The 13,244-nt window shown below is 40.9% G+C and overlaps 1 protein-coding gene across 4 annotated transcripts in view; it reads left to right on the plus strand.

The window, feature by feature from the left end:
• LOC139567014 (zinc finger protein 180-like) overlaps nucleotides 1–13,244 on the plus strand; it is a 740,647-nt gene that overhangs the window by 718,819 nt on the left and 8,584 nt on the right. The window lies entirely within an intron of this gene.

Below are 13,244 nucleotides of genomic sequence, written 5' to 3' on the forward strand. Positions count from 1 at the left end.
AAAACTTTCATATCACATCAAAATAAGTAACCAGTCGCGACGCCCCAAACGGTAAACCAAATTTGTTTCTCGTAATTTCACCTCCCTTCAGGCTTCTTTTTCTTCTTTGGACTTTTTATGGCGGTTGGCAACCAACTTTAACCTGCATTACCACCATCAACTGGACTGGAGTGTGGACCTCAGTTCATCTTTTATTCACCCACGTTGGTATATACCAAGACAGTCATGAAGAGGGCACAACAAAACCTTTTCCCCCTCAGGAGACTGAAATGATTTGGCATGGGTCCCCAGATCCCTCAAAAGGTAATACAGCTGCACCATCGAGAGCATCCTGACCGGTTGCATCACCGCCTGGTATGGCAACTGCTCGGCATTTGACCGTAAGGCGCTACAGAGGGTAGTGCGAACGGCCCAGGTCATCATTGTGGCCAAGCTTCCTGCCATCCAGGACCTATATAATAGGCGTGTCAGAGGAAAGCCCACAAAATTGTCAGAGACTCCAGTCACCCAAGTCATAGACTGTTTTCTCTGCTACCACACGGCAAGCGGTACCGGAGCGCCACGTCTAGGACCAAAAGCCTCCTCAACAGCTTCTACCCCCAAGCCATAAGACTGCTGAACAATTCATAAAATCACCACCGGACAATTTACATTGACCCCCCCCCTATCCCTTTTGTGCACTGCTGCTACTGGCTGGTTGTTTGTTACCTATGCATAGTCACTACACCCCGACCTTCATGTACAGATTACCTCAACTAGCCTGTACCCCTGCACACTGACTCTGTACCGGTGCCCCCTGTATATAGCCTCCACACTGACTCAGTACCGGTGCCCCCTGTATATAGCCTCCACACTGACTCGGTACCGGTGCCCCCTGTATATAACCTTGTTATTCTCATTGTGTTACTTTTTATTATTACTTTTTATTTTAGTCTACTTGGTAAACGTTTTCTTCTTCTTGAACTGCACTGTTGGTTAAGGGCTTGTAATTAAAGCATTTCTCGGTAAAGTCTAAGTTGGTGTCTTGACGGATTTGTAAAAAACTGTTTGTCATAAAAAACGATATATATATTTAACATATATATTTAAATGTTGCTGACACCGCTCCCCAGAGGTGTCTCATTATTGGGATTCATTGCTGATTCCTACCTGAAGCTCACTATGAGGTGTCTAGTGATACGGGTTAAGGGCCCTGTTGGAGATTGGTGGTTGGTAGCGGAGTCGAGGGAACAAGCAGGGTTGGACAGGGCCATGTTATTATCCCACACACAGTCTCTGGGGTTCATATGAACCCCATTCCTGGGAATTAGATTTGATTACAAATGGCCCCTGTCTGTTACCACAGATCGGTTCCGTCTGTCCCATTCCCAGCTAGGTTACGAGGCGCTTTATCATCAGTACCTATGACTGGTTGATACGGCAAACCTCCATGCTTATTATAGAAAAAGTAATTAGGGGAAAACTATTTAGTAAACTGAAATAAAATAACAAACCTGTTTGAAAAGTGAAACCTATTCCAAAACTATCTTTGACTCCAAAACTAAAATAGCCTAAAATAATAACCAGCATGAATTATGTTCAGTTTGAATAATTTATGTCTTAACTTTGGGCAAAAATATAATTGTGTTTTAAATAATTTTTAATGTGCTTTTAAAATTCTGAACCTGGTGGCTGGTAAATGCTGCCATGGGATGGCAATGTTTCAAATAGACCTAGCTTGTGTATCACTATCAGTTGCGATCACCAGAAATACTTTAAGAAATGAGGATATTGGAAACTACTTCCGATTCGTATTAACAGCTTAAAGAAAAGAACATTGGGATTTTTGTGACAATTAGCTTAGGAACTGCGTGTCACAGCATGACAATGTGAACGTGATTGGTCGACAGTCTCTTGGACGGGCGTTATATACGCTTTGACATTTTCTGGAATAGTTTTTATTTGAAAACGTTTTTGTTTACTTGCCTGCCTATTGAATTTGGAATGCACTGTACTGTTCATCTCTGAAACTCACTGAGATAATTCCTTTCATACAGCAGTAGCAATACAGGGATATAACATCTACAGAAAAGACAGGAATGCTTATGGGGTAGCTGTTGCTGTATACAGTGCATTCGGAAAGTAGTCAGACCCCTTGACTTTGTCCACATTTTGTTTAAAGCCTTATTCTAAAATTGATTCAATTATTTTTTTCCCCCTTTCATTTAGCTCATTTATTTGGCACTCCTGCATTTGGGGAGTTTCTCCCATCCTTCTCTGCAGATCCTCTCTAGCTCTGTCAGGTTGGATGGGGAACATCACTGCACAGCTATTTTCACGTCTCTCCAGAGATGTTAGATCGGGCTCAGGTCCGGGCTCTGGCTGGGCCACTCAAGGACATTCAGAGACTTGTCCCGAAGCGACTCCTGTGTTGTCTTGGTTGTGTGCTTAAGGTCGTTGTCCTGTTGGACGGTGAACCTTTGCCCCAGCCTGAGGTCCTGAGCGCTCTGGAGCAGGTCTTTCATCAAGGATCTCTCTGCACTTTGCTCCGTTAATATTTCCCTCGATCCTGACTAGTCTCCCAGTCCCTGCTGCTGAAAAACAATCCCCACAGCATGATGCTGCCACCACCATGCTTCACTGTGGGGATGGTGCCAGGTTTCCTCCAGACGTGACTCTTGGCGTTCAGGCCATTGAGTTCAATCTTGGTTTCATCAAGCCAGAGAATCTTGTTTCTTATGGTTTTAGAGTCCTTAAGGTGCCTTTTGTCAAACTCCAAGCAGGCTGTCATGTGCCTTTTACTGAGGAGTGGCTTCCGTCTGGTCACTCTACCATAAAGGTCTGTTTGGTGGAGTGCTGCAGAGATGGTTGTCCTTCTGGAAGGTTCTCCCATCTCCACAGAGGAACTTTGGAGCTCTGTCAGAGTGACCATCAGGTTTTTGGTCACCTCCCTGAACAAGGCCCTTCTCCCCCAATCGCTCAGTTTGGCCGGGTGACCAGCTCTAGGAAGAGTATTCCATTTAAAAATGATGGAGGTCACTGTGTTCTTGGGGACCTTCAATGCTGCAGAATTTCTTTGGTACCCTTCCCCAGATCTGTGCCTCGACATAATCCTGTCTTGGAGCTCTACGGACAGTTCCTTCGACCTCATGGCTTGGTTTTTGCTCTGACATGCACTGTCAACTGTGGGACCATATATAGGCAGGTGTGTGTGTGCCTTCCAAATCATGTCCAATCAATTGAATTTACCGCAGGTGGACTACGAACAAGTTGTAGATACATCTCAAGAATTATTAATGGAAACAAGATGCACCTGAAAGCAATTTTGAGTCTCATAGAAAAGGGTCTGAATACTTATGTAAATAAGGTATTTATGTTTTTTTCCTGTTTTCACTTTGTCATTATGGGCTATTGATGACACCCCTCTGAAACAAGATAGCCTAACCATCAGAAAAACATCTTCCTTCGCCTACTCCTCCCGCTGCTGCTTGCCTTCGTAAATTCTGATGTTATGCTCCTAAAGTTTCTGATAATAGGCTACACCAGCAGTCGTTATGCTCCTATAGTTTCTGGTAATAGACTACATCAATAGTCATTATGCTCCTATAGTTTCTGGTAATAGACTACACCAGCAGTCGTTATGCTCCTATAGTTTCTGGTAATAGGCTACACCAGCAGTCGTTATGCTCCTATAGTTTCTGGTAATAGGCTACACCAGCAGTCGTTATGCTACTATAGTTTCTGGTAATAGGCTACACCAGCAGTCGTTATGCTACTATAGTTTCTGGTAATAGGCTACACCAGCAGTCGTTATGCTACTATAGTTTCTGGTAATAGGCTACACCAGCAGTCGTTATGCTACTATAGTTTCTGGTAATAGGCTACACCAGCAGTCGTTATGCTACTATAGTTTCTGGTAATAGGCTACACCAGCAGTCGTTATGCTACTATAGTTTTTGGTAATAGGCTACACCAGCAGTCGTTATGCTACTATAGTTTCTGGTAATAATCTACACCAGCAGTCGTTATGCTCCCATAGTTTCTGGTAATAGGCTACACCAGCAGTCGTTATGCTCCCATAGTTTCTGATAATAGGCTACACCAGCAGTCTTTATGCTCCTATAGTTTCTGATAATAGGCTACACCAGCAGTCGTTATGCTCCTATAGTTTCTGGTAATAGACTACACCAGCAGTCGTTATACTCCTATAGTTTCTGGTAATAGGCTACACCAGCAGTCGTTATGCTCCTATAGTTTCTGGTAATAGGCTACACCAGCAGTCGTTATACTCCTATAGTTTCTGGTAATAGGCTACACCAGCAGCGTTATACTCCTATAGTTTCTGGTAATAGGCTACACCAGCAGTCGTTATGCTCCTATAGTTTCTGGTAATAGACTACACCAGCAGTCGTTATGCTCCTATAGTTTCTGGTAATAGGCTACACCAGCAGTCAACAACCCTTTTCCATTTAGTGCTAATTTATCTGACCATTTCTACTGATCTGGTGCCAGTTCTGATTTTCATATTCACATTTTACTGGAACAGTTTCATTTAATTTATAATAGTATCTCAAAATTATTATGTGTTTAATCTACATTCTATCTATATCTAAATGAAAATTATGCAAATCTAAAAGTAACTTTTATTGCCTTTGCCAACTATGTAAAAATAGTCTACATAAAGCCAACAGATAAAAACATCACAGCCTGCAGGTAGAAAAGATACTGATAAAAATAAATATCCAATAATTCACATTTGCTGCACATGGCATGTCTACAACAAACTTGAAACATTGTATCAACTGGGTCGGCACAAAACTCTAGATAGCAAGCTTGCAACATGGTATAAAATATTCTTGGCCCTCAGAGTTTCCCACGCCAGTGAGTTCGGGACAGACACAGCTGTTGGCTATTTTTGCAAAGAATAAGAAGTAATCAGGTATTTTATAACATTTCCACTGGATCAGAGCATTACATCTTTCCCTTTTATGCTGAGTGGTTATCGAAAGGGTGAGAGCTGGAAATATTTTATGAAAATACTTTGAGGAACTATTGTCATTCGCAATTGATTTTGATTAGACTTTGTTTACTTGCTGTTTGAGGTGAAGAAAAAATTACTTTGAGAAGCTCCACAGCTCATTAGTGGTGGTGCGTTAAGACAATCAGAAATACTATCAGACATCCCCAAATTGGCACATTTATAGGCCTACATTTGCGCGCAGGACAGGTAGACTAGTCCTACTTCTATCAAATCAAAATGTATTTGTCACGTGCGCCAAATACAACAGGTGTAGTAGACCTTACAGTGAAATGCTGAATTACAGGCTCTAACCAACAGTGCAAGTCTAAGTTTAAAAAATGCACTCGAACTACGTATCATTTAGTGGCTCCTTATGTTACGCTGTGAAAACAGTTTATGTGCACAGAAATCCTAAATAATTTCACAGTTTGCTAAATCCAATGGTTCTAACCGAGAGTCACCTTAAGTTGATTCACAACACCCAAATTGATACGGTCATTAACGCGGTTCTTCAATAATTACACATAATACTTAATACTGTAGCTGTTTAGTTACAGTCACATGTTCAACTATCATCAGCTGATCCAGGAAATAATTTTCTGCATGCCAGTCAAATGACAAACATAACTAGATGCAACAACAACCACAGTGCTTCTTCAGTCATTACACCGGTAAAGACAGTTATGCCGTGCTCCACGTTGGATCCAACATCCCTAACAAATTGATGTTTATAATCTGTTATTGTCTGGTTGTTTTACAGTAGGGTCTCGTTAGTCTGTTTGGACACAGAGATACTTACCTCATAATGTGTAGAGAACTGTTCCTTGATGGATAGGCTATTGTACAACACACAGAGCTATTTTCCTTTATTCAGGACATTTAGAATGACAACACATTACAGAGTAGCCTAGTGGGATTATTCACAAAATTATCTGGTGATCAGGTTATGAAATGTCATGACAAAGACATTTTAGTTTCCATGTTTCACCTGAAATATTAAATGATTTATAGTCCTAGGTCTATGTTCTTGTTAGGTGAAGTTTTGGGTCCTACAGTAGGTCTATGTTATAGTTATGGGTCCTACAGTAGGTCTATGTTGTTGTTAGGTGAAGTTATGGGTCCTACAGTAGGTCTATGTTGTGCTTCTACACCTGCATTGCTTGCTGTTTGGGGTTTTAGGCTGGGTTTCTGTACAGCACTTCGAGATATTAGCTGATGTACGAAGGGCTATATAAAATAAACTTGATTTGATTTGATTTGTTAGGTGAAGTTATGGGTCCTACAGTAGGTCTATGTTGTTGTTAGGTGAAGTTATGGGTCCTACAGTAGGTCTATGTTATAGTTATGGTCCTACAGTAGGTCTATGTTGTTCTTAGGTGAAGTTATGGATCCTACAGTAGGTCTATGTTGTTGTTATGGGTCCTACAGTAGGTCTATGTTGTTGTTAGGTGAAGTTATGGGTCCTACAGTAGGTCTATGGCAGGTATTCCCAAACTGGAGTATGCCGTCAGGGGTACACCAAGTAATAATGTGATTCACATTTTTAAAAATATACAAATAATACATTTTCTTCACATTTTCAAACAGTCAATTTATATTTTCCAACGGGGCTATACATTTGGGTGAGGTTTTTTTCTCACCTGAGTAGCCTCATTTCATTGCCAATAATACAATTAAACCATCTAGTGTTCAGCGAAAAAGCAACACAATGTCAAATACAGGTAGCTTAGTCAAATAATTAACTTCCAATCACATTAACCGTTGATCTCTCGTGGGAATTCCACTAATATATGTAGACAAACGTAGCTCCTGCTCATGTTGGTATCTGTGCTGATGGCGCAGGGAGACATAGTAGAGTGGTAACGTGCGTGCAAGCAGTTGCCCCAGACGCCACTTGGGTACACTGCAGCATCTACCGACAGGCTCTTGCTGCCAAGGGAATGCCTGACAGTTTGGAAAACGTTTTGGACACTACAGTGAAAATGGTTAACTTCTAATTGGTCCCAATCCGGGAGCACGCCCCACAGTAAAAAAGCTGACTAGCATAGCCTAGCATAGCGTCACAAGTAAATACTAGCATCTAAATATCATTAAATCACAAGTCCAAGACACCAGATGAAACATACACATCTTGTGAATCCAGCCATCATTTCTGATTTTTAAAATGTTTTGCAGGGAAGACACAATATGTAAATCTATTAGCTAACCACGATAGCAAAAGACAACTTTTTTTTCCCACCATTTTTTCCCTGCATAGGTAGCTATCACAATTTCGACCAAATAAAGATATATATAGCCACTAACCAAGAAACAACTTCATCAGATGACAGTCTGATAACATATTTATTGTATAGCATATGTTTTTTTAGAAAAATGTGCATATTTCAGGTATAAATCACAGTTCTACATTGCAGCTGCAATCTGAAATAGTGCCGAAGCAGCCAGAATAATTACAGAGACCAACGTCAAATACCGAAACACTCATCATAAAACATTTCTGAAAAATACACAGCGTACAGCAAATGAAAGACCAACATCTTGTGAATCCAGCCAATATTTCTGATTTTTTAAGTGTTTTACAGCGAAAACACAATTTAGCATTATATTAGCTTACCACAATAGCCGGAAACACAAGCCGTTTACCAGTAGCAAAGGTTAGCGATCGTAACAATCCAGCAAAAGATATATAATTTTTGACTAACCTTGATATACTTCATCAGATGACAGTCCTGTAACATCATATTACACAATGCATATAGGTTTTGTTCGAAAATGTGCATATTTAGCAGCACAAATCGTGGTTATACAATGTGATTAGTAGCAACATTTCAGGCAATCTGGCCGGCGCCATCTTGGAGAGACACCTAATCTAATCGTAAACTTGACTACAAAATACAGGTTGGACAGCAAATGAAAGACACATTAGTTCTTAATGCAACCGCTGTGTTAGATTTTAAAAATTAACGTTACTCGACATTCAGCGTGCGTTACAGCGAGACCATGCCTAAATCAATGGCGAACTAATAATTTTACATCTTTCCACAGATATACGAATTAACATCATAAATAGCTCTTACTTTTGGATGATCTTCCATCAGAATCTTGGGCAAGTGGTCCTTTGTCCAGAACAATCGTCTTTTGGTTGAAGATGTCCTCTACTGCTGTAGAAATTAGCTGCTAACGCCGATGTACCGGAGAGGTGCCCAACTCGTGATAATCCCTGACAAAGAAACTCCAGAAAATCGCAATAAACTGCTATAAGTCGGTTTAAATTAACTACCTTATGAAGTTAAGACAAAAAACTAATTAAATCAGAGCCGGAGATAAAGAACTGCTAAACCGAAAGCTTTTGAAGACGCCATGCCGGTCTCCCTCCTGCGTCAGGCGCCTCGTCGAAAAGGTCGGTACTTCCGTTCCAAGAGGTTTTATACTCCCCCAGATGGTGCTATCCGCTCCATTCAAAGTCTCACCGCTTACTGACATCTAGGGGAAGGCGTATGCAGTGCATGTAGCCCCATAGCTTATAAGGGAATTTATAAACCGACCCTGGAACAGAGACCTCAATTTCAGAAATCTCACTTCTTGACAGGAAGTGAGCTGCAGAATGAGTTCTGTTTCACTCAGATAAATAATTCAAACGGTTTTAGAAACTAGAGAGTGTTTTCTATCCAATAGTAATAATAATATGCATATTGTACGAGCAATAATTGAGTACGAGGCAGTTTAATCTGGGAACGAAAAATCTTCAAAGTGTAAACAGCACCCCCTATTGAGAAAAGGTTAACTTTGTTAACCTCTTTGGGCTGCAGGGGCAGTATTGAGTAGCCTGGATAAAAGGTGCCCATTTCAAACGGCCTCGTACTCAATTCTTGCTCGTACAATATGCATATTATTATTACTATTGGATAGAAAACACTCTCTAGTTTCTAAAACCTTTTGAATTATATCTGTGAGTAAAACAGAACTCATTTTGCAGCAAACTTCCTGACAGGAAGTGGAAAATCTGAAATCGATGCTCTCTTCTAGGGCCTGCCTATAAATGTGCTTGATATTTATTAGTATACATGCACTTCATACGCCTTCCACTAGATGTCAACAGGCAGTGAGAGAAGAAATGGAGTGTATAACATCATCTGAGGTCGAATAAAAGCTCTTGGCATGACGTGACCCCAATTTCCTGTTTTCTGGAGCGCGCGAGAAGTGACCTGGTATTGCCTTCTGTAAAGCTGTCGTTATAGACGACTAATATCTCCGGCTTTGATTTTATTTGATACATGTGACAATATCATCGTAAAGTATGTTTTTTCAATATAGTTTTATTAGATTATTGAAATTTTTTCGGGACGTTAGGCGTGTTGCTTTGTCTGCGTATGTTCAGGAAGGAGAGCTTCGCGCCACTTTGCTAGCTTTCCGTGCTAATTGACTGGAGAAGAGGACATTCTAAATCCAAACAACGATTGTTCTGGACAAAGGACCCCTTGTACAACATTCTGATGGAAGATCATCAAAAGTAGGACCCATTTTATGATGCTATTTCATATATCTGTCGAACATGTGAACTAGTAGTTTGCGCCCAGATTTTGGGGACGCTCTCGCCATAACGTAAACTGCATGTCGTAATGAAGTTATTTTTAGAATTCTAACACGGCGATTGCATTAAGAACTAGTGTATCTATCATTTCCTATACAACATGTATTTTTTAGTAATGTTTATGAATAGTTATTTGGTCAGAATATGTGAGTGTCAGAAAAATATCCGGACGTTGTGGGAAAAAGATGCTACGTTAGCACAATGTATAACCACTGATTTCAGCTCTAAATATGCACATTTTCGAACAAAACATAAGTGTATGTATAACCTGATGTTATAGGACTGTCGTCTGATGAAGCTTATCAAGGTTAGTCAAAAATGATATATCTTTTGCTGGTTTGTTACGATCGCTAACTTTTGCTGCTGGTAAATGGCTTGTGTTTCTGGCTATTGTGGTAAGCTAATATAATGCTATATTGTGTTTTCGCTGTAAAACACTTAAGAAATCGGAAATATTGGCTGGAATCACAAGATGCCTGTCTTTCATTTGCTGTACACCATGTATTTTTCAGAAATGTTTTATGATGAGTATTTAGGTATTTGACGTTGGTGTCTGTAATTACTCTGGCTGCTTCGGTGCTATTTCTGACGGTAGCTGTGATGGTAGCTGCAATGTAAAACTGATTTATAGCTCAAATATGCACATTTTTCGAACAAAACATAGATTTATTGAATAACATGTTATAAGACTGTCATCTGATGAAGTTGTTTCTTGGTTAGTTTGGTTGGTCCTTGGTTAGTTAGGTTGGTTTTGTGCATGCTACCTGTGCTGTGAAAAATGTCTGTCCTTTTTTGTATTTGGTGGTGAGTTAACTTAAATATACGTGGTGTTTTCGCTGTAAAACATTTTAAAAATCGGACATGTTGGCTGGATTCACAAGATGTTTATCTTTCATATGCTGTATTGGACTTGTTAATGTGTGAAAGTTAAATATTTCTAAAAAATATATTTTGAATTTCGCGCCCTGCACTTGAAGTGGCTGTTGTCATATTGCGCCCGGCTTCGGGCTTGCAGCCCAAAGAAGTTAAAGCAAGGCCCCTGAACTCTCGTGTATTTTCTGCACTATGCAATGATATGGGCAGCAACCATCTAACGCTTTTAGAACATACAGGTGTGCGATGGTTATCAAGGGGCAAAGTATAGACACCTTTTTTTATTTTTTATTGAGAGACGAGCTTAACGTTTTCTTTACTGACCATAATTTTCACTTGTCTGACCACTTGCATGATGACGGGTTTCTCACACGACTGGCCTATCTGGGTGATGTTTTTTCTCGCCTGAAGGATCTGAATCTAGGATTACAGGGACTCTCCGCAACTATATTCAATGTGCGGGACAAAATTGAGGCTATGATTAAGAACTAGGAGCTGTTCTCTGTCTGCATTACCAAGGACAACACACAGGTCTTTCCATCATTGTATGATTTCTTGTGTGCAAATGAACTCAAGCTTACTGACTATGTCAAATGTGATATAGCGAAGCACCTGAGTTGGGTGCGCAATTACGCAGGTACTTTCCCGAAACGGATGACACAAACAACTGGATTCGTTATCCCTTTCATGCCCTGCCTCCAGTCCACTTACCGATATCTTAACAAGAGAACCTCATCGAAATTGCAACAAGCGGTTCTGTGAAAATGTTATTTAATCAGAAGGATTGGGCTGCGCTCAGAGTATCCTGCCTTGGCAAATCGCACTGTTAACTTCTTATGGCTGCAGGGGCAGTATTGAGTAGCTTGGATGAAAGGTGCACAGAGGTGCCCAGAGTAAACGGCCTGCTCCTCAGTCATAGTTGCTAATATATGCATATTATTATTAGTAGTAGTAGTGATATTGGATAGAAAACACTCTGAAGTTTCTAAAACTGTTTGAATTATGTCTGTGAGTATAACAGAACTCATATGGCAGGCAAAAACCTGAGAAGTTCCACTTCCTGTTTGGATTTTTTCTGAGGCTGCTAGATTTTCAACCAAGCTCCCATTGAAATTACAGCGAGATATGGATGAGTTTTCACTTCATACGGCTTCCACTAGATGTCAATAGAACTTTGTCTGATGACTCTAATGTGAAGGGGGGGTCGAAGGAGACAGGAATGATTCACCACTGCCATGAGGTGACCACGCACGTTCATGTGAGAGGCAGCTCCGTTCCATCGCTCAACTGAAGTCAATGTAATTCTCCGGTTGGAACATTATTCAAGATGTATGTTAACAACATTCTAAAGATTGATTCAGTACATCGTTTGACATGTTTCTACTGACTGTTACGGAACTTTTGGACATTTCGTCACGTTATAGTGGACGCGCTTTGTGACTTTGGAATTGTTTACCAAACGCGCTAACCAAAGTAGCTAATTGGACATAAATAACAGACATTATCGAACAAATCAAGCATTTATTGTGGACCTGGGATTCCTAGGACTGCATTCTGATGAAGTTCATCAAAGGTAAGGAAACATTTATCATGTATTTTCTGGTTTCTGTTGACTCCAACATGGCGGCTAATTTGGCTATTGTTCTGAGCGGTGTCTCAGATTATTGCATTGTTTGCTTTTTCCGTAAAGTTTTTTTGAAATCTGACACAGCGGTTGCATTAAGGAGAGGTACAGTGGGGAGAACAAGTATTTGATACACTGCCGATTTTGCAGGTTTTCCTACTTACAAAGCATGTAGAGGTCTGTAATTTCTATCATGGGTACACTTCAACTATGAGAGACGGAATCTAAAACAAAAATCCAGAAAATCACATTGTATGATTTTTAAGTAATTAATTTGCATTTTATTGCATGACATAAGTATTTGATACATCAGAAAAGCAGATCTTAATATTTGGTACAGAAACCTTTGTTTGCAATTACAGAGATCATACGTTTCCTGTAGTTCTTGACCAGGTTTGCACACACTGCAGCAGGGATTTTGGCCCACTCCTCCATACAGATCTTCTCCAGATCCTTCAGGTTTCGGGGCTGTCGCGGGGCTATACGGACTTTCAGCTCCCTCCAAAGATTTTCTATTGGGTTCAGGTCTGGAGACTGGCTAGGCCACTCCAGGACCTTGAGATGCTTCTTACGGCGCCACTCCTTAGTTGCCCTGGCTGTGTGTTTCGGGTCGTTGTCATGCTGGAAGACCCAGCCACGACCCATCTTCAATGCTCTTACTGAGGGAAGGAGGTTGTTGGCCAAGATCTCGCGATACATGGCCCCATCCATCCTCCCCTCAATACGGTGCAGTCATCCTGTACCCTTTGCAGAAAAGCATCCCCAAAGAATGATGTTTCCACCTCCATGCTTCACGGTTGGGATGGTGTTCTTGGGGTTGTACTCATCCTTCTTCTTCCTCCAAACACGGCGAGTGGAGTTTAGACCAAAAAGCTCTATTTTTGTCTCATCAGACCACATGACCTGCTCCCATTCCTCCTCTGGATCATCCAGATGGTCATTGGCAAACTTCAGACGGGCCTGGACATGCGCTGGCTTGAGCAGGTGGACCTTGCGTGCGCTGCAGGATTTTAATCCATGACGGTGTAGTGTGTTACTAATGGTTTTCTTTGAGACTGTGGTTCCAGCTCTCTTCAGGTCATTGACCAGGTCCTGCCGTGTAGTTCTGGGCTGATAACTCACCTTCCTCATGATCATTGATGCCCCACGAGGTGAGA

This window comes from Salvelinus alpinus, unplaced genomic scaffold, assembly GCF_045679555.1.
Source record: "Salvelinus alpinus unplaced genomic scaffold, SLU_Salpinus.1 scaffold_40, whole genome shotgun sequence".
Taxonomy (NCBI): domain Eukaryota; kingdom Metazoa; phylum Chordata; class Actinopteri; order Salmoniformes; family Salmonidae; genus Salvelinus; species Salvelinus alpinus.